This window comes from Balaenoptera physalus (assembly GCF_965194825.1).
Source record: "Balaenoptera physalus genome assembly, chromosome: 7".
Lineage (NCBI taxonomy): Eukaryota > Metazoa > Chordata > Mammalia > Artiodactyla > Balaenopteridae > Balaenoptera > Balaenoptera physalus.
This window is the reverse complement of record NC_138886.1, coordinates 8,808,901-8,830,868: the sequence shown is the minus strand read 5'-3', so window position 1 is coordinate 8,830,868 and position 21,968 is coordinate 8,808,901. Positions and strand designations below refer to the sequence as shown.

Sequence of the window (21,968 nt, the reverse complement as noted above, 5' to 3'; positions counted from 1 at the left end):
GGGAGGAAGTTCTGAAGGTGAGAAACCACTGGGCCTGGACCAATGTGATGTGGGAGCCCTGTGACTTGGGAGTGCATCCTTGGTCCCCCATGTGTCTGGAGCTTGGATAGCAGAGAAGAGCCTGCTGTAGAATTTCCAGAACTTACAAGTAAGGTCTTAGAGTTATTAGAGTACCTGAGATCTACTCAGACGGCTGGTGGAGGGAGGGTCCCAAGTTGCCAAAGTGGAGTTCCATCCCCCTGGTAGGACAGAATGCCCCAGATCAGCTAACAGAACCTGGGGAAGAGCCTTTAATCTGAGAGAGTCAGTGGGAGACTGATCTATGATCCAACATGTCTCTTGTAAGTATTACCCTGAACCCAAAGACCTAGGAGTGTAGGACAGAGGCAGAGACCCGCTTACCACTGACCCTGGTGCTGAAAGCCACAGCCGAGGAGCAGTGAGACAGGATCAGGGATACCTGGAGGGAAGTAGCTGTCCTTAATACCAGGGCCAACCATCCTGGTATGAAGCCGTTTGTTCCTCAAGAAGGAAGAAGAAAAGGGATTAATGTTTGTTGAGTTGAGAAACCCCAATGCTTAGTCGAAGAGAAGGGAGCAGGTGGATAGATGGGAGTGCATGTACCTTACAGAACATAACATGTTCAGCTCTGTGGGATGGAACATAAAGAAATGGTTGAGAGTAGGGGGTCAGACTGAGCTGGGTTCAAATCCCGCCTTTGCCCAAGGACTTGCTGCCATAGCCAGGGAGGATTCTCTTATCGACTGTGTGTCCTTGGATAAGTTATCTAACCTCTTTGGGCCTCAGTTTTCTCACTTGAAACAATACCCAATGATAACAATACCCATCTTAGAGAATTATTGTAAGGACCAAGTGGTATATTCCTATGGGTAAGGTGCTTACCAAAGTATCTGTCACAGAATATTGCTTCAATAAATGGCAGTAGTAATAGTGATGATGATGGTACCATCATCAGCTGAGGACCTCTGCAGATATGTCCACTGGACTAAACCCCAGCCATATAGCAAGTGTGTGAAATAAAGAACTTCAGCAATAACAGGGTCAGCTATGTGAACATCACCTACGGGCGGGAGCACTGAGAGGATAAGGATGACAATGGAGCATCACAGGAAAGTTTACATGATAGAAGATGAAAAAGCCCCAGGCCCAGGAACCTTGGTCAAGGGAGTGTTATTGGCTGTGAAGAAGCGAGGCAAGAGGATTCTGGATCAACAGCTGGAGGTGATGAGGACAAAGTAGCACATTAGCCTTAGTCTTTAGTGATGATAGAGATTGTCACCACCTCTTCCACCTCCCTCAGTGTTTGGTGGGCACTGGGGGAGGTGGCATGAAAGATTATTTACCTAAGGTCTGTCAACTCCACAAAGTCTCATTTTTATGAATAGGCTTATTACAGAGTAGCCTCATATTAAATGTTTTGAATTGATAGGATGAAAATCAATGAGTCAATCAATCAGTCAATTTCTGGCTCTTTCCAGGGAAGTCTAAACATAGTAATAGTGACAATACTATATCTCCAAATGTTGTTAAAGATTTAATGCAATTCCAATGATACGTTTTATAAAACTTGATAAAATAGCCATCTTCATCTGGAAAAATAAATTGGTAAAAAAAATTTTAAGGCAGTGAAGTGGCCTCATTCTTCCAGAGTCTGTTTGTTTCAGCGAATGTTTGAGTTGCCTGCTCTGTGTAAAAACAGCACTTGCCCCTTTGTTGGGGGAATATAAAAATGGATATCTATTGTGATACATATTCTCATATAACCTTTTATCATTCTCTTTATGAGGGAGCCATTTCTGTAGGTTAGGGTATGAATGACAGAGAACTCAGAATAATGAAGACATAAATAAGATTGAAGTTTCTGTCTTATGTGTGAGAAGTCAGGAGGGTAATGAGCTCAGAGTATTGAGCCTACATGGTCAGAGACCCAGGTTCCCTCTGTCTTGTTCCATCGTGAGGTGATCTTGGGGATGGCTTTAAGACCAAGGTCACTTTATGGCCTGAAATGGCTGCTGGAACTCTACCTTTTGCATCTACATTGCAGCCTTTGAGGGCCACTTTACAGCAATTGCACATGACACTTCTTGCATCCCATCGGCCTTCTCTTGGTCTTATGGCCACACATGGCAGTAAGGGAAGCTGGGAAATGTAACCTGTATTCAGGGAAACCATACGTCCACCTAAAAACCAGAAGTTCTATTACTGAAGAAGACGAGGAGGATGGATATTGGGGACCCGCCTCACCATTACTGGCCCCATTTAACAGATGTGGAGCCTATAAATGGTTGAGCCTTCAAAACTTATTATAAGGCAATAATTTATTAATCCCACATGGCGCTTGGGTAAAAGCAGGAAAACAGATGAATGGAAAAGAAGTCAGTTCATTGGTAACTTACCCAGGAGCTAAATTCATGAGATATCAGGAGTTATATAGAAGCAAGGGAAGGAATGATTATTATGTTGGGGCATTTGGGTTTCAATGCTGAAAAAAATTGATAAGCTTAACCACATACTGCAGTGGATTCTAGGTGAGTTTGAGGTAAAGGACAAAAAAATGGAGTTAAAGGTGGGAAGATGTATATTGAATTCTGTAGTAAGATCTAGGAGAGGCAGGGTACTGGATCAGGTAGTAGGGGGAATTAGGAGGGAGAACTTTCTTGTCTACTTAGTATCTTTTGGTATGTATAACTCCTGAGTCAGACAAAGGACTTTATTACCAGCATAAGCATCAGTGTGTGTCAGTTTCCCTTCCCCCAAGTCCCATGGAGGTGACACTGTGGGCCCAGATGGATGCTGTGCCTTGTGTCACACCTGAGAAACACAAGCCTGGGGAACCTGCTGCTTTATGGCAGGCAGTGAGCAAGGCTGCCCTTTGTCCCTGAGGGAGACATTATCGCATCTCTCAAGGTTGCTCTCTGCAACACAACCCTGTGAAATGGCCTAGGTAAAGGGTGGTCAGGACCTTGTGTTCTTGGCACTCCCAACAAGACAGGCTGGAGTGCCAGAGACCGCGGAGGACTGAGTCTCCCAACAGGTGTTGTCAGGATCAAATGGGACGACGCGTGGAGACGCGTGTGCAATGGGAAGCTCTCGGTCAGCGCTACCCTGTAGAATGGCTGTGGGCTGTGGAAAGGCAGGCCCATCCATGACTCGGTCAGCTGGCACAGTCTTTCCACCTGGTGTGCCGTGTTTAGACAAGACTGAAGGTGCAGTGGGGAGGTGGAATGGTAGAGAAAGGCTACTCTCAGTTGCTTGTGTTTAGCTTTTTGCCTCTTGTACACATTTCATACCCAGTACATCCCTGGGGCATGTACTCTGCTAGCTCTTGGTAAATTATTTATAATTCTCTTTCTTCTTATGTATAATCAAATGAAGTCTGTTTCTTGAGCTTAATATTTGTGAGTTTCTTAATTCAAAATTGAGTACAGCGAATCTTTCCTAAGAAATAGGGTATTTTTTGTTTATACGTATATTTAGCAAAATCCTTGACAATTGGTTCCAAACTAATGAAATTTTAAACCTAGATGATGTATAAAAGTATTATAAAAATGTGGAGCTAAAAGACATTTGAAGATTAGCTCAACTTTCCAGTTTTATACAAGAGGAAATAGGCAAAAGAAGTGAAGACGTTAACTAAAGAGTGGTCACCGTTGATGAGTGATGGAGATGGTGTTGGACCTTAGCTTTGAATCCACCAGGGTAAATGGAGAGGGGACCAAGGGGAGCCCATCTGCACTATTTTTGGATAAATGTCAGGCCAGGTCTCATCTGTCCTCATTCAAGAATGAACAAATAGAAAAATTAAACTAGAGAGGACCCACTGAAAAGATCCAGCAGTATAAAGGGAAATAAACAAGGGTGCAAAAAATAGAGAAGATCAGGCTTTGGGACAGAAGTTTCCAAACTTTTACTCAGTAAACTGAAGTAAATTTCAAACATCATCATCTTTGTCCTCTCAGAGAAGCTATAGATGCTATGAAAGACGAAATGATGAGTCAACAGACTGAGGTGAAGCAGGAGCTTGTGGACTTAAAGAACGTGGGGAAATAAATCACATATGCCAGCACTGAAATTAGTGGCACTGCAGAAATTCAGGGTGTCAGGAGGAGGACAAACTGCCAATTTCACAAGGGACAGGAAAGCAACAGAGGAGACCGCAGATGTGGATGATGGACCAGACTGGAGACCAGAGCAAATCCTCAATTTTCCCGAACCGAAGAAGGACCTGAATCCATAAATTATAAGGGCTCATCATGAACCAGGCAAAAGTAACAAAATTAGCTAACACTTCAAATATCCAGGTGAAGTTTTTTTGTTTTTTGTTTTTGTTTTGATTTCAAGGATAGTGAGAGGATACCATTAGCATTCTGGTAGAAGGAACCTTTAAATCCAAGAAAAAAAGAACTAGGCTAGGCTCAGGCTTGTCTACAGCACAGGTGCCAGAGGCAGTGGAGCAGTACTCATCGAGTTTTGAGGGCAGGGTTGTGACCCAAGAATTTCATACTCAGCCAAGTTTTATTTCACATTTGATGGTAACAGAAATTCATTTCAGTCTTACAAGGACACACCTTGAGTGTAGCTTTTGCCACACCCACGCACCATTCCTGGGGGGAAAAAAATCACTGGAAGGCATGCTCCAGTAACTGAGAGATGAGTCAAAATGAAAGCCCATGAATGGACAAGTCAGAGTAGGAAAGGATTGGCAGTCAGAGTGGAACCATTCAAATATAAAATTATTTCTAAATAATTGTGATTATGATTATAAATAGAATACAAATGAATTGATTATTAAAAGAAGATATAACATTAAACCATAATTAATAGAAAAAGCAGGAATAAAATTCCTGCTCAAACCAGAGATCACGCATGTGAACACAGTCTGTACTCTAAAGAACTGTACAAATGCGAGGGATGGAAAGATCGCCAGACTTTTTATATATGTCTGTTTCAAAGTTGGGTTGATAGACCCTTTTATTCTTTCTTTCCTGTCATGAGTCAGGTGTTGGGATTGGCATAGTCCATAAGCACGTTCTTTTTATCAGTGCGTTAGCCTCTTGTTGGGGTGTTTACGTTGGAAATAGTATTTCATTGCAAGTAGAAACAGTGTGCTATTCGGAGTCAGAAGACCTGGGTTCCTGCTCTGATTCACCTTAGTTTTGTGAGCTTGAAAGAAGCACTAATTTCAGTCTCCTTTAAAAGTGATCGTAATACTTACTTTGTGATATCTCACTGACCAGGATGGCTAAAATGAAAAGAAAAAAAAAAAAAAAAAAGACTATATCAAGTGCTGGCAAAGATGCGGAGCAGCCAGAATGCTCATACCCTGCTGGTGGGAGTGTAAATTGGTTTAGCCACTTTGGAAAACTGTTTGGCATCATCTACCAAAACTGAACACGTACTCACCTTATGACCCAGCAGTTCTGCTCTTGGGCATCAGCCCAACAGGAAGGCATACAAATGTGTTACCAAATGGCACCGCTCAAGAGTGTTATAGCAGCACCACCCGTGATAGCCCAGACTGGAAACAATCCCAGTGTCCATCAGTAGCAGAGTGGACAGATACAGGGTCAACTCCCACAGTGGGAAACTGTGATCAGTACGAGTTCATGAACAACCATGAAAAATGAAAAATCAGGATGAATTTCACAAGCATAATGTTCATTCAGGCACAAAAGGTTATGTACTGTATGGCTCCATTCGTATAAAGTTTAAACGGACAGAAGTAATCTCTGCTGTTAGAAACCAGAGTGGTGACCACCCTTGGGAGGCAGGTAAAGATCGAAGGGGGTGCGGTGGGTGGTGGGGGGCTCGTGACGTTCCTCCATCTGGGTGCTGTTACACGGGTATGTTCACTTTGCGGGAATCCTTTGACCTGTGCGCTGGTATTGTATTATTGTATGCATTCTTCTGCACATATGCTGTACTTCCATGTAAAGTTTATTTAAAACTCTGTCAAAGGAAGCATAGCAGTCACATTGCTCTCACTAAAATTATTATTAATAATGAGAATGAAAGTTTTTTGTATTATAGAATAAAATAATTTAACATATTTCATCTTTATCTCTTCCTTCAATTGTTTGCATTTGTTTTGTAATGTATAGAACGTGTCGGTACTTTAGAACATATATTTAATTTACGAATAAACATATGTATGTTAGAGGTGCTTGCTTAATGTTTTTTCAGCTGTTGGGAGTGAAGGATCTGAAAGTTTAATGAGCTGTGACTCAAGGTCGCAACAAAAGGGGGCAGTGCGAGCCGGGTCTGGCCTGGCTGCGGGAAGCAGGTGGCGAGCGGGGGGCCTCAGTCGGTTCGGTCGGCGGCCTGTGTTTGGGTTGGTTTTTTGCTGTTGGAGCGCGAAGTGTGGGCCAGGGGAGGGTGGCCTGAAGCTGGAGAGGGAGGCAGGGCCTGGCCTCTGAGCGCCTAGGGTTCCAGGAGCCTGGGGGGACGGGCTGCGAGGCAGCTCTGGAAGCGGGTGAGCAGAAGAAAGGAGCCAGCAGAGGTGGTCAGAGAGGCCGAGCAGACAGGAGGAGAAGCACGAGGTCATTGTTTGAGGCCGCAGATGAGTTTCCAGAAAGAGGGACTGGTGAACCGTGTTGGAGGCTACCGAGAGCTCGGCCACTAGCCTCAGCCTCAGCCGTTAGGAGTTCCTGCTGACCCGAAGTCGGGCCGGGTGTTGCCGTGGGTGGTGGGGAGGAAGCAGCCTGGAGTTCAAGGGCCGAAGCTCTTTGGAAGACTGGGAGAACTGTGGATGTTCTCAGGCTGAGGGGAGGGCCGAGAGAGTGGAGGAGACTGAGGTGCGAGGGGGGTGCCGGCCCCGGGTCTGCGGTGGATGCCTCTTCCTCAGAGGTGGGAGTGGGGGGTCAGGAGAAGACGCGGAAACACTTAGGTTAAAGGAAGGACCCAAAGGAGCCGAAGGCAACTTTCCGCAGTGAAGGAGGTCATGAAGCCGCCCACCTGGCTGTGGGGGGCGGAGGGAGGGGGTGCTTTGGAGGAAGGAAAACAAACCAGCCCCGGGGCCCTCTGCAGGCCCCGGGTGCAGGTTGCTTGTCTATGCCAGTGGGCAGCTGAGAGGCTGCCCCGGTGCTGGGCGGGCTGGGCACTGCCTCCCTGGCATGCACTCTGAGGCAGGGGTGTTTGCATTTGTCCCCAGGTGGACCCTCCCATGCTTACCACAGCATGTATCCAAAGCATGGTGGGAAAGGAGAATAGTGACCGAAGAAGTTGAAGTTAATTCCGGTGATTTTAGGACAGGTTCTGCTACCTGATAGGCTAATGATATCACATATTGATCTATGGGGAAGGTTTTTGACATTTCAAAGAACAGATTCAAATCAGATCTTCCAGCACTATAGTTGGTCTGACCTTGCTGAGCCTTGAGAAACAAGTCTTACCGTCTGGAACGTCATGTAAATGGAATTATCCCCCCTACTTTTTACAGCGGCTACTGTTTGGAAAGAGATGTGCTGGGATGGTTTATCCTATTGGCCTGGGATTATGAAGCCCAACATGTGTTCCTGGTAAGTGGGTTCAGTGACCCTAGTGACCTGTGCCCTCTTGAGCAGAGAGCCAGGCTGTGGCACCCAGAGGTGCAGCTGGTACGGGTGAGTCGGGTCCTGTTGCAGTCAGAGGAACCTGCTATCAGCGAGTCTGCAGGGTCGAGGAGGGCACAGGGGCTTTCGGGACATCAGGCATCCTCAGTGAGCCACACGCAGAGGGTGTTTTAGGGGCTTCTTCTTGCCAGAGGAATTAAGCTCTGGGATTTTCACCACTGGTTCTTGTATCAAGGGTTTTTTCCTTTCTTTCTCTCTCTGCCTCCTCCTCCTGCAAGACCACTTGTTGCCACCCTGTTTTGCTGTCATCCTTTTGCTCTTGTTGCTCAGAAGACAGACATTCTGTATCGGCCTCCCAGCAGTTGGGGTGACTTGGGCGACCTCCTTTCTCTCAACCTCAGTCAGGTCCTTGTACCTCCCCACAAGCCCCTCCCCTCTCTCAGTTCAGCTCCCCTCCTCACTTTTGGCTGTCCTTGCTTCAGACCCTTCATCAGAGAGGGCCGGCTCATTGTGTGAGTTACGCTTGGCCCTGGGAGGATGGGTGAAGGAATATGAAGATATAAGGAATCTTATAAGATTCAAGGAATAAGACTTGATCATTGTCTTCAAGAGACTCTATAATCTACTCGTCAACCCCCTGCCTCCCTCTCCCCTCCCCCCCGACCCCCCCAATTCTTGCTCCCTGAGATTCTGCCCACCTCATCCGGCATCTCTTCCAAGAATGCTTTTCTGCACTCCCCAACTCACTGGAGCTCTCCTCCTTTTAAACTGTCCTGACACTTGTTTCAACCCCCTCTCATGGCCCTGGCCACGATCCGCATTGCATTGTGCTTTTTTGATGTCCCCTGTATCTCCTGCCTTCGCTCCTTGACTAGACTTCAAGCTCTTTTAAGGCAGGGATTGTGTCTTGCTCATTATTGTATTCTGTGCAGTGCCTTGCTCAATGCCTTATACATAGTAGGTGCTCAGTAAATTTTACGAGACTGGAACCAACATGGACTCTCTCATGGCTCCCAGCATCCATCCCCTTTGCAGCCATGGTCCTCACGTCTTGAGATACCGTAAGATAATAGGGGAAGAGGCAGCGAGTATTTGCCTAGAAGAATCCTAGGAGATTTTATTCAGGTAGGAGCAGTCACAAAAATGCTAAAAGCTGAAATATTACAATTTTTTTCAGATTCTTCTAGTAGCCTTACCCTTCTGTCAACCTACTTTCACAAAGAGGCAGAAGGTAAAGTTTTCTGATGCTTTCCTGCCAGGGCCCCAGTCTTCCTTCCTTGATATTGCATGATTAACTACAGTACAAGTAATTCATATAGTGCTTAGAAGAAGCAAGTTCCCTGAAACTTACATATCAGAGGGATTGGTTCCCCTAAGGAGGATGCTGGAAATAACTGTTGGTTTAAAGGTAAGAGCATATGAGAAAACTGAGACTCAGAGATAAGTAATTTCCCTGTGATCACACAGCAAGTTAAGTGTCAGAGTTGATATTTGACTCTAGGTCAATCTAGTTCTAGAAATGCAGTTCCTCTCCTCTGTCTGTGCTTTTGAGCCTGATTAGAACTGGATTCCATGAGAGGCGCTGCAGCTGCCCACTTGCTTCCTATGCCCTCCGAGGGACTGCCCGATCTTGCCGATCCCAGGGGATCTGGGTGGAATTGCTCCCTGTCCATGAAGCTGGGAGAGGGCTGCCTCTCCCCCATCATCACTAGGGGACCAAAGGGCAGAGGGTCTCCTCCCCACTTCTCAGCAGGAAGATCACAGTTTGCCACCTCATTTCACTTGGGTCCCCTTGAACAGAGGCTGTCAGGTCTTACAGGGCCTCAGGCTTGTCACTGCCACAGAAGCTCGAGCGGTCTGCCATGAACAGGGGCTGTGTGAACCTGCACCCTTCAGCAGGCAAAGACACATGACAGCTTTGTGGGATCTTAGCTGGAGAAGGAGGGAAGCCAAGCTTCACACTTGGAGCAGTGGCTCCTTTGAGGCAGGATGGAAGGAGAGGATGTGTAAGAACTTTACAAGGAGAGAGCTCCTAGGGGGATGCAATTAAAGGGTACCAGAGGCTTGCTGGAACTAGAAAACATGGCTTTTGAATTTAAAAATCAATTTAAGAACTGAAATTGGTGGTTTGGAAGGTCAAGTAGAAGAAATGCCTCACAACCCAGAACAATAATAAAAAGAAATGGAAATAATGAATTAAAATGTGAGACACTGTCCATGAGGGAAGGCCTTGGAGACCTTATCCAGGGGACCTGGCATGGAGTCATGGGAGTTCCGGAAGGAGAAAAAGGAATAGATGGAGGAGTAATAGGAAAACAATAAAAGAAAATGTCACTGAATTGAAGACAGATTTGATTCTTCAGATTAAATGGATCCATTCATCCCATGCAAAGCCCAACACTTAAACCTACTTTCTAGTAAAATTCCTAAACTCCAAGAAGAAAGAGAAAAATCTTAAAGTTTGTTTGTTTTTTAAAATTTATTTATTTATTTTTGGCTGCATTGGGTCTTTGTTGCGGTGTGCGGGCTTCTCATTGCAGTGGCTTCTCGTTGCGGAGCACGGGCTCTAGGTGCACAGGCTTCAGTAGTTGTGGCGTGTGGGCTCAGTAGTTGCGGCTCGCAGGCTCTAGAGCGCAGGCTCAGTAGCTGTGGCGCACGGGCTTAGTTGCTCCGTGGCATGTGGGATCTTCCCGGACCAGGGCTCGAACATGTGTGTCCTGCATTGGCAGGCGGATTTTTAACCACTGCGCCACCAGGGAAGTCCTTAAAGTTTTATAGGAAGAAAGAACAGGCTGTTTTCAAAGGAGAGAGAATTAGGCTCTCATTGGGCCTCCCATATGCAGCCCTGGAGTCCGGAAGATGGTGGTCCGGGGTCTCCAGACTGTTGGAGAAAGGGGGCCACAGCCCTCGCTGAGCCAGCCGAGATGTCACTCCTGGTCATTGGGAAAGAAAGATATTTCACACGCGTGAGGACATAAAAGCATACGTCATCTGGTAGGTGTGCCTGAGGAAAACGCCCAGTGAAGTTCTCTAACCGAAGGACAGTTAGAGCAGAGATTCTGGGGTGGGGGACATGGAGAGTGCAGGAAGCAGTGAGCTGTGGTGCACCCTTTAGTGCACAGAGATTAAATCTCATTGGCCGTTGCTACTGTGAGTTAGAATTTTTATTGTGTGTTATTAAGAACTTTTAAAATAGAGGAGAACTGTATGGGAAAACAGAACAGGCTGAAAATAAAAATTCTAAACCATCTCTGTAAAACCCAAGGCTTTGGGAGAAAGAATGGGAGAGTGGGGAAATGAGTGTTCCACTTTTAAGAGACTTAAATAAACATAGGGCAAATAAAACGTAAAGCCATTGTTATTTATGTGTGTTACAAAAAAGAGAAATAAAGGTTCAGTTTTGACTTTTGGGAATCAGAAGGTGTATTGGTTAGGACTAGATTTTGTTGCATGTAGTGGATAACCCTGGAATAATGATGGCTTAAACATATAAGGGTTTATATCATTTCATGAAAAAGTAAAGAGGTTGGTGTGGTGGAATCAAAGTCATCACAGAGCCGCCAGGTTCCTTATATCTCGCTGCTCTTCCCGCCATAGCAGATTGCCGCCTGACTCAAGATGGCTGCTTGAGCTCCAGTCATCACATCTGCATTCCAGAAGCCAGAAGGAGAAAGGGGAGAAGAAGGGTGTGCCCTTTCCCTTTCAGATACTTCTCAGTAGTCTCACACAGCACTAACATTTACATCTCACCGAGTGGAGCTTAGCCACACTGAACTGCAAGGGAGCATGGAGTGTGCTTAGCTAAAAATAGGAGTTTTCTTGTTGAAGAAGAAAAGGGGAAAGAAAGAAGTTGGAAATCTCTGCCTCAAAAGATCATCACTAGCAGAATGCAAATAAAAATAATAGTTTTCTTTTTTACCTTTTTAAGTGGCAAAATGTTACAAAGATTGATAAAATCCAATGTTAGCAAGTGATTGGGGGAAGTGAGTGCTCCCTTACATTGCTGTTGGGAGTATGAATTGTTCTAACTTTGGGGGAATATAATTGAAAATATTTAATGAGTATTAAATATCCATATCGTCAACCCAGCAGCAATTCCTGCAGAAATAAAGCACCAATGCAAAAAGCAGTACAAAGCTGTTTTCTGCACCACTGTTTGTAGTGGCAAAAAAGTGGAAGGAATGGGAGCCCCCATCAGCCATGTATTAGGCAGTTATTAAAAAGGATCCAGCTCTCTCTACCTTGACATGAGGGAAGCCCATGACACATCATTAGGTTTAAAAAACAAATTGCAGAATAATGTCTCCAGCAGTGGTTGCAGACTGGTGGCCAGCAATAGTGTGTGCCAGGCCAGTGCTAAGTGCTTTACATTATTCTCTTCTCACAGTGAACTTACAAGGAAGGGACTGTTGGATTGCGTCTTTTCAGAGGAGGAATTTGAAGCACAGAGACTAAGTGACTTTCTTAACAGTCACCTAGCCAATAGACACTGGGCCCAGGATGTTACCAGGTCTCCATAATCTGAGCTCTTACTAACTTTCCTACTCTACCCAAGGAGCACTGTCCAGTCTCTCTCTCAGATGCCTTGTATGGCCAGTTCAGTGCTTTCCAAATGTTCAAAATGGAAAGCTTTAAGTGGTGTAGTTGGCCACAGGCCCCATCTGTCCTTATTCTATTACACCTGCAGCTTCGCCGTTACATGATCTGCTGGGCCCCGCAGGTGTCTGAGGGTACGACCTTGGGTTCTGGTCTAGTCCCACTTGGTTACAGGTATTTATGTTGCTTGGCACAAAGGCTTGGAGGAGTGTACTCCTGGCTGCCCACTGTGATTACCTTAGGTGGGTGGAAGGGGGTCGGCATTGGGGGAGGGTGGTTTCATGGCTTTTTATTTGTACACACCCCTCTTGGGTTTGGCTTATAGCAACAAAGATATGTTGCTTTTGTAGTTTAAATAGGAAGTGCGATAAAGTATAATTTAGAATGATGAAATATCAAGAAACAACCCCCCCCAAAAAAAAAACCCAGATAAATTACTACACCTTCCTTTTTGTCATTTGTTTCTTTTGAGATTGCCTTTATAAACGTCTGTAAGCAAGGAGACTTGAGTTTTCTTTTTTATAAGACGAAGTTTTGGGACTTCCCTGGCAGTCCAGTGGTTAGGACTCCATGCTTCCTCTGCCGGGGGCCCAGGTTTGATCCCTGGTCGGGGAACTAAGGTCCTGCATGCTGCGTGGCACGGCCAAAAAAAAAAAAAAGAAAAAGAAAAAAAAAGATGAAGGTTTAGGCTGTCAGTTGTATTAGCATTGACATCTCATTCTTGAACCGTACATAAATAGGCATCAGCAGCGGTCCTCCCTGATCAGGAGAAAGGCTCTGCCCTATCGTAACCTCAGAGTCAGAGATGGGAAGCATGTGGAGTGGGGTTGCTCAGAAAAGGGTTTGTGAGCCGCAGAAGCCATGGGCCGCTCCTGATGCTGCCTGCGTGACCCTCTCGCTGGAAATCTTGGGGAGGCAGCCGAGCGTGGCCACAGCTGTGACCGTCCAGGGAGGACGAACATAAGACAAATAGGACGAGTGCTAAGGAAAAGTCTGGGTGCTCTAAAAGCCTGTAGGAGAAGGACACGACATAGTCAGGTGTCACAGAAGGGGTCCCAGAGGAAGTGACATTGAAAATGAGGCTGGAAAAGGGCAGGAAGGAGTGGGGAGGAGAGGAGGGGCGAGGATGGTTCCAGGGAGAGAACCAACCCCTGAGCACACCTGGCTGCGGGAGACAGCACAGTGGGCATGGCCACCAGCTGCTCTAGCGCCCTTCTGGCACCTGTTCTAGTCTGCCGGTCTCTCCTTCCTTGGCTGGAAGCCACTTCCAAGGGGCTGGGTTGGGGAGGGGCCTGCACCGCCCTCTTCCCCCCAGGGTAGTGCCTGTGACTCTCAGTGGGTTGGGTACCTCTCAGCCCCCTTCCTTCCCTCACACCAGCTTCCCTCAGTGATCTTGCCTACCGACCCTCTACTGCGAGGACCACGGCCTTGACCACCTGGGATCAGGGCTGGAGGGATTGTTAAGGCAAGTTCCACCCACTTTTCACTGAGGCCCCTCCTGGGTGGCAGCTTCTACCTGAGCTGAACCTGAGCCCAGAGCGTTGCTGCTTCCCCTGCCCCCACCCCAGGAGTTTGCATCACTTCTCCCTGCGTCCCCCACCCTCCCCAGTCCTGCAGGGGTGCTCTCCTTGAAGTCCCTTTGTGCAGTCCAAGTGCCTGGGGGTGCTGATGGGCGGCTTAAGCATCGCAGTCTTGCCCTGAACCTGCCCCTTCCTGTAGTAGGCTGGGGGAGTGGTTCATTCATTTTTACTGAAAACAGCAGAGTGCTGGGTACTGTGTTGGGAACTGGGAGTAAAATAACAATATTTGAGCACTTACCCCGTGCCAGGCGCTGTGATCAACACTCCACAGAGGTGGCCTCAGTTCAGGAACTTAATGCATATAAAACGCTTAGACAGCCGCCTGGTGCCCACCACCAGTCCCTAGTGCCAGCTGCTGCTATTAGTTGTCCTTGCCATAACCACACGAGGGGAGGACAGTCCTGTATCTCCATGCAGAAACACAGGCTTAGAGGGGCACTTGCCTGCTGTCACGTAGGACTCAAACCCGGAGCTCTCCGAGGGTGAATGAGTAGGCGTGACTCTCGCCTTCCAGAGCTCATGGTCTAGCAGGGAGATGCCCGGCAAGAGCACTTCCTTGTCAGAGTGACAGGTGCTACAGCGGGCTGAGTGAGGGCACACAGGAGAGGGGCCGAAGGATGGGGGAGAGGGGAAGACTATTCCAGGCAGAGTCCTTGCTGAGATCAATGTCACTTCCTCATCACCCGTGGGATGTCTGTTTCCTCTGGGCTTTGGCGAGGAGGCTCCAGTTTGGTGGTCTGTGCATGTGCTCAGTTAGCGGTTAATCATTTGAGGGCCCGGATATGGCTGCCCCTCCCAGCCAGACTCCTGGGACCTCGTCCTCCAGGCACTCTCATTGGGGAAGACCCCTCCACCTCCAACCACTGTGTGACCTGAGGTCCTGTCACTCTGTGAACCCCCAAACTTCTTGGGGACACACGTGCAGATGGCCTGGGTTATGGCTCTGTGTTGCCCACCCCACCTCTCACTCCATTTCTGTGAGTGCCTTCAGCTGCCCCGTAGAACTGCTCCGTTGCAGCTAACGCAAAGGAACGAAATGTCATCATAGAACTATGATTGAAGATCCAAGCTAAATAGATCCCACCATGACCATGCCACCCCAACAAATCAAACTGTTCATGTTGCCCGTTGCCTTTCCAGTCCCTGTCCACAGGGCAGATAGGTTTTTTTTTTTTTTTTTTAATTTTATTTATTTATTTATGGCTGTGTTGGGTCCTCGTTTCTGTGCGAGGGCTTTCCCCAGCCGCGGCAAGCGGGGGCCACTCTCCACCGCGGTGCGCGGGCCCCTCACCACCGTGGCCTCCTCCGTTGCGGAGCACAGGCTCCAGACGCGCAGGCTCATCAATCGTGGCTCACGGGCTCAGCCGCTCCGCGGCACGCGGGATCCTCCCAGACCAGGGCCCGAACCCGTGTCCCCTGCACCGGCAGGCAGACTCTCAACCACTGCGCCACCAGGGAAGCCCCAGATAGGTTTTTATACAGTTGTTGTGTGTCTTGTCTCTTCTTTATTGATACCTTGAGGAGATTGGAAATGAGATTGATCAGTTAGGAGATGGCCACCAGGTGGCGCCAGAGCACCAGACATCCGACTCCAACCTCCTACGTCTGATCCCTGCCGGTGGGAACATCCCTCAAGTGCTTGTCTCTGGAAATTCACTTTGTTTTCCCTCCAAATGCTGTGTTGCTCACAATAAGTGTTCCATAGTTACTTTAAAAGAAATCAAACAATACTGAAGTGCACAAAAAGTAGAAAGTAAAAGTGCCGTACAATGACACCTGTAAGAAGCATTGACATTAAGACTTGAGTACATATCCTTCTAGACTTTTGTGTGAGTGTTCACATGTATGCACAAATATTTCAAAACATGTCCAGATGTCGTTTTCTCAGTGAGCACTTCTCAGACCACTGCCCCCATTTAAAATTGTAAGCCCACCCCCTTCCCACTCTGCCTATACCCTTTTTCAGCTTTACTTTTTTATCACCAGCTTATAGACCATATATTTTACTGGGTGCTTTATTTATTGTCCGTTTCCCCCACTAGAATGTACTGGGGGATTTCTGGCTTTTTTGTCACTGCTTTATGCCCAGCACCTAGAACAGTACCTGACACATAGTAGACTTTTGGTAACTTTTTGTTGAATGAATGAACAAATGAATAAGAGTGAATATGTCCTGAATCTGTGGACATCTTTCTCTGTCTGTAAATACTGATCTACCTGCCCAAGGCCACTCTGCAGAGAGTGACCCAGAACTCCTGGGGGGCTTCTTTCTGTATTAAGAGAACTTCATCATCTCATGTGGCATTTCAGAACCCTGTCCTGTTTACTGACTGACTTTCACTTCTTTCATGATGTCTTTTCCTATACAGAAGTTTTAATTTTTCACGTAGTTAAATCTGCCAATAGTTTCCTTTGTTTTCTAGCTTTTGTATCACTCTAGAGAGGACTTCACCCTGGGACAATAAAAAAGGATAATGACTTGTGTTTCCTTTGGTATTTTTTTTTCTTAGAGCTTTTTTTTTTTTAAATTTATTTATTTGGCTGCGTCGGGTCTTAGTTGCGGCACGCGGGATCTTCGTTGGGGCATGTGGGATCTTTCCTTGCAGTGCATGGGCTCTTCGTTGAGGCATGCGGGCTCTCTAGTTGCAGCGTGCAGGCTTAATTGCCTTGCGGCATGTGGGATCTTAGTTCCCTGACCAGGGATCGAACCCACGTCCCCTGCATTGTAAGGTGGATTCTTAACCACTGGACCACCAGGGAAGTCCCTCCTTTGGTATTTTTATGGCAATTTTTTGGATTGGTTAAATCTTTATCAAAGATTTATTCTTATAAATGATACTGGGTAAAATGTAAAATAAATCCCCCCTCAAGTGAATAGAAAATTGTTTCATCAACATTTATTGAATAATCCATTCTTTCCCACTGTTTGAAATGCCATCTTGATCAGATGTTAATTCTCAGCTATACTTGATCCTATTTTTCTGGACTGTGTTCTGTCCTGCTGACCATTTATCATCAACTGCGGCTTCCTGAAAGGACAGGTGCCGTCTCATTATACTTCTTTTTTGAAAACTTCTTAGCTATTTTTAATTATTCTTCCAGACAAAGTTTTAAATCAACTTGTTGAATTCTGAAATGTATCCTCTTAGGATTCAGAGTGAATTTGCATTTTATTTATAGATCAGTTGGGGAGAACTGATGTCTTTACAATATCATCTCCTTATTCAGAAGGAGTGAAATGTCTCTTCTTTGATTTAAGTCTTCTTTTTTTGTCTATAAGTAAAATTTAATAATTTGCTGCAAATGATTTTTGTACATTTCTTTTACAGTTTACTTCTATGTATTTTTTTTTCTTTTCTTAGCAGGCCCTTGTGCCATTACATTTTCTAGCTGGTTATTGTTTGGATAGAGGAAACAGTTGATTTTATGGCCAGATGTCTAACAGAGCTTTCTTCTCTATCTGATTCCATCTGCTTCAAATCTTCTAGGAATTCTTAATTTTTGGTTTGTTGTTGTCATCATTCCCTGTACTTCAACATTGCAACAGATTTCTCAGTCTTCTTATTTTTCATTTCAACAAGATTAGAAGAGGGGAAAGCATATGTGTCGACCTAGTTCATTGTCTTGAAACTAAAATCTATTCATATAGTTTGATGTGAAGATGTCGTGTTCTACGCGGCCTTTGGCACCCTCCCACCCCTCGCGCTGCCATATTTGCCACGGAATGTGGAATGGCACTGGGACACAGCCTACAACTCGGTGGGTGTTGCCCTTAAACCCACGCTCACCGGCTCACCCCGCGGGGCACACCCTCTGCTCCTCGTCGGCTTTGTCCTGCTGCCGCCGCTGCTTCTGCAGCCCGGCCTGACCCACCCTGCCTTACTCCCCACAGACAGCGTCCTTCCTAATTTGGTGGGAAGCGCCACGCTGTACACGGTGGGTCAGGACTCCGAGGTACTTGTCAGGAAGGCCCAAGAGTGTGGGTGTCCTGTTCCGCCAGCCTCCTCTTCACCTCGAGGTTTCCGAAGCGCCTGGTCACAGGAGGAGCAGCGGCAGAAGAGGATAAGGGACCCTCACCGTGAGCCGCCCGTGCCTGCCACCCGCTCCAGGGCTCTCTGGTCAACACTGCTTGAAGCAAGTGATGGCCTCCTAGCCCACTGGGGCCGCCCCCGCCCCTCGCTTGCTCCGTATCGTGGGTCCTTGCCTTCCTCTGGCAGCGACAGCGCCCAGGGCCGTGCCTGCCAGGCGCGCACTTGGGTGCAGGTGGGAGTCAGAGCCGGCTGAGCCCAGGCAGGGGCCCTGTCCACCCTGTGGGTCTCAGAGCAGCAGTGGGGAGAGGAGGGGGCCCTGAACAGGCGTGTCACCTGCGACACCTGGTGATGCTCCTGACGGATGTGGTCCAGGCAATGACCTGGGCCGTCACCGGTCACACCAGTACTTCCTCTGCCCTTGGCAGAGACTAGGAGGGAGGGAGGGACCCTCTGCTTCTTACAGGAAACTGCCTTCCGTCCGATCCTCTGTCTACTGGAGACGGTGTGTGTTTGGCCCACACATAATGGGCGTAAAATGCCCGAACCTCAACACCCCAGAGCACAACCCTCGAATCGTGGTTTGTGCGGGAAATGGTGAGTCCCAGGCATCAGGCCTGGCGGTGGAGCTTGTGTGCGTGTATTGAGGGGTTGTGAGGGTGTAGGATCCCTTTTTAAATTTAACTTTTTATTTTGAAGTAACTTTAGACTCACAGAAATTTGCCAAACCGCGCATAGCATTTACACATACCATTCACCCAGCTTCCCTGTTGACTCACGTAACCACAGTGCGGTTATCAAATTAACCTGGGTGAGTTAGTTTAGGTACGACACTATGAACTAAACTAGCAGCCTTTTCCAGATGTCCCCAGTTCCCCTGCTCCAGGGCTCAGCCCAGGATCCCTCCCTGCATTTAGTTGTCGAGTCTCATCAACGTCCTCCAGGCTGTGACACTCCCCAGTCTGCCCAGAGGGTCTCGCCAGGTCCTCACTGGATGAAATTCATGGCCTGGCTTTTGTGCTTCTGCTTCACCTACCTGTAGAGTCAAAGCGTCTCATCTGAGAGACTTTGCCGGGCCCCCAGGTACCGTCCTAGGTGCCCACGGCACTCTTGCTGCCAGATCTCAGGGCTGTCCCCAGCTCCATTCTGAAGGGTTCTATGGTGTCTCAGGCCCCTGGCTGAATACTTTCTCCTCTTCCTGCTGCCGGCTTCTGTATAATAAGGTCGCTACTCAGGCGGAGTCGTCTTCTCTTATCCATCAGGGTATTTCTCCAGCTTCCTTCTGGAGGAAGATCTGGGATGCAGCCTGTTCTCCTCCAGCTGGGTATGTATGCTCTGCATACAGGAAAATTCACTCTTTTTGTGTATGTCCTGCAAGTTTTTGATTTATGTTTTCAAAGGATCACTCTGTTTGTGTCGAGAATAAACCATGAGGAGGCAGGGGTGTGGCAGGGACACTGCTTAGGAGGCCGTCCTGCTGTGCAGAGGCTCGGGTCAGTTTGGAGGTGGTGAGACGCGGTGTGTCCCCCAGAGAGGGCTTATCCCTGCCGGTGGCTGTCCACGAAGACACAGGCACCTCCGCTCTTCCAGTTGCAGGTGACACTGCCTGCCTTTCCCCAGAGCAAATGTCCCCTGGACGGTAATTAAGATTAAGTGGGTGGCTGATGAGGGCTGTGCGGAGTCGGGGAGAGGGAGTGAGGCGCTGGGTCCCTGGTCTGGCTTTCGCGATCCCTAACGTGCAGAAAGGGAAGTGTCACTGCCAGGCTTCCAGAATGGAAGTGTGCCAGTCTGGATGCTCCCGGGCTGCCTTGGGTGTCTGGGATGTCCCAGGCAGGCCACCCTCATTTTCTCACTCTCTCTTTCACCCCCATTTCCAGAAGCTGTCTTCAAGCCCTCCCCCACACGTATCCCTAGGTTTCCCATTTTCCTAAAACCTGCCTCCCCTCCCTGTGGAAAACTCAGGTCTTACTCATCAGCTAGTGGCTGCAGGTGAGGGTTTCTCTCTTCCGCCTGTTTTCCGCAGGCTTGTCTTGGAAGGGAGGAAGCTTTGATTTCAAGAATAATTACATGGGCATGGAGGAGAGATGGGGAAGCTCCAGCCGCCCTTTTCAAAGAGGGTGTAAAATGAAACTATCCTGCTTACCAGAGGATTCATTTTCTTTTGGGAACCCTTTCATAGTTTTATGAGAAATGCGTATTTTTCAGTCACATTCCTCCTATTACCTTAACTTAGAGGTGATTTCTTGCGGTCTCATGCTAAGAGAGCATTGCCCTTGCTTACCCCTGCCCCGGGGAGGGTGAAAGTGGTGGTGACGGGTGTCAACACAAATAATAGCTGTCATTAATGATGTACCATGCCGGCCGCTTCTAATGTGCACCGTCCTGTGAATCCCTTCAGCCACCTGTGAGGTCGCTACTACAGTGTTCCCCATTTTACAGATGAAGAAAGTGAGGCTTGGCCAGGTCAAGCAACTTGCCCAGGGCACAAGGTCCATGATGGGTGAGAATTCAAATCCTGGTTTGTTTTCTAAGCCACAGAGGTACCCAGCTCCTTCTCCTGCCTGAGAACATGCTCCGCTGTAACTGTCCTATTCTTAGCTCCTGCCAGGCCTGCGGTTGTAGCTTGTCAACCTCTGGGGGGTGGGAGGTGTTGAACCACAGGCTGTGCCTGCATGTATACACGCGCACACACTTGCGTCTGTCTGTGTATCTACTTGTGTGTGGCTGTGTGCACGGGTGCTGCCCTGCCCTGTGTGAACGTGTAACCTTGGGGACAGGGACTAGGGATTGTGGGGACTTCCCTTTTTTATTTTATACCTTTTTGAAGGTATTACTCTTACGTAAAGGATTCTGGAAGCCCTCCTACTTGAGAAGAGGAGGCCTGAGTAGGCATGGCTAGGCTGGACTTTCTGAGGACGGATGGGCCGCTGGTTTCTGCCTCCCCCGCCTCAGTGCACAGTGTGTGGGGCGTGGGGGGCGCCGGGTCAGTGCTGTCACGAGAATTTGAGGGTGGCTGCCTGTCTGTGCCAGCCCTACGTCAGCTCCGTGCACGTGGGTGCTTCCCTTCTCCAGGAAGATGCCCTTCCTTGTCCTTTTCTCCAGGTTTGCTCAGTTTCACAAGTTTTCTCTTGTTTTTGTCTATCTGCAGACCCTCAGACTCCATACCCAGCCCTCTTCCCCGAACACTGCTGCTTTCTCTCCCCCAGGGGGGCTCAGCCAGGGGGGCATTTGGACACAGTGGTGCCTCCTCAGCCGTCTAGCCCGCTCAGCTCATTATCTGCCCCTCAGTGAGGAGGGGAGATGTTGGATGTCGAGCATCTGGTGGGTGGCTTGAAAGGGGCGGGGGAGGGCGTGGCGGACACGGCGCCGAGGGATGGCATCTCAAGTCTCATGTGCTCACGTGGCCGGGGCCTCGCTTTGAAAGCCGCCATGCGCTGCTGCTTGCCAGGAGGAGGCTTGGCCAGTTTGGAGAGGGTCGGGAGTGGGTATAGTGAGAGCGCCACTGCTAGCCCGCACGAGGGGACCTTTCCTGGGCACCTGGCATGTGGTCCAGCTTCAGGGTGACTGTGACCCTGGGGGAGGCCTTTTGGTAATACAAAACGGGCACGCTGTGGCTGTCCAGAGAGAGAGGGAGAGAGAACACATACACTTATTGTTCCTGACGTGGAGTGAACAACTGGTTGTGGGCAGAAACCCACTTTGGTTCTGTCTCCTCATCTTCTGTTCCGACGCAGAAGGTGGAGCAGCTGTGACCGAGCCTGTGGAGAGCAGCGTGGCCATGCGAGGAGGTGGGCTCGGACACGGGCTCGGCGCCGTCTCTATGCTTGTCTGAAACATTTGGAAGACATCACTCTCTCGTACTTGAACATTCCTGGATGTGTGTATTTTCTTTGAAACAACCTCCACAAGCTTAGGAAAAAGTGGTTTTTCTGCCTTCTCCACAGTGGTCTGCACCAGACTGTCTCCTGCTATTTCCTTGGTTTCCTGAACCTGAAACATTGAAGGAGAATTCTGAAAGTCTGGAAGGAAACCAACATCACATATGGGACTTTCCTTCCCCTCTTCAGGAGCCCACACACGAGACTGGAGTCTGTCACACAGAAACCAGAGACACGGGGTGGTTCTGTGGTTCTGATACAACTGCCACGTTCTTGCAAAGTTACGTCATGAGAATCTTTTCGTCCTGCAGTGCT

General features: G+C 48.1%; 1 protein-coding gene across 28 annotated transcripts in view; it reads left to right on the top strand.

The window, feature by feature from the left end:
* Positions 1-21,968, top strand: part of RALGPS1 (Ral GEF with PH domain and SH3 binding motif 1) — a 296,025-nt gene that overhangs the window by 10,936 nt on the left and 263,121 nt on the right. For 24 of the 28 annotated variants that reach the window (XM_082470087.1, XM_082470072.1, XM_082470067.1 and 21 more), the window contains one exon: positions 7,460-7,538. The exons of the other annotated variants lie outside the window; for them this stretch is intronic. The gene's annotated coding sequence lies outside the window, so the exon portion shown is untranslated. The remainder of the gene's footprint in view (positions 1-7,459; positions 7,539-21,968) is intronic. 28 annotated transcript variants of the gene reach the window in all.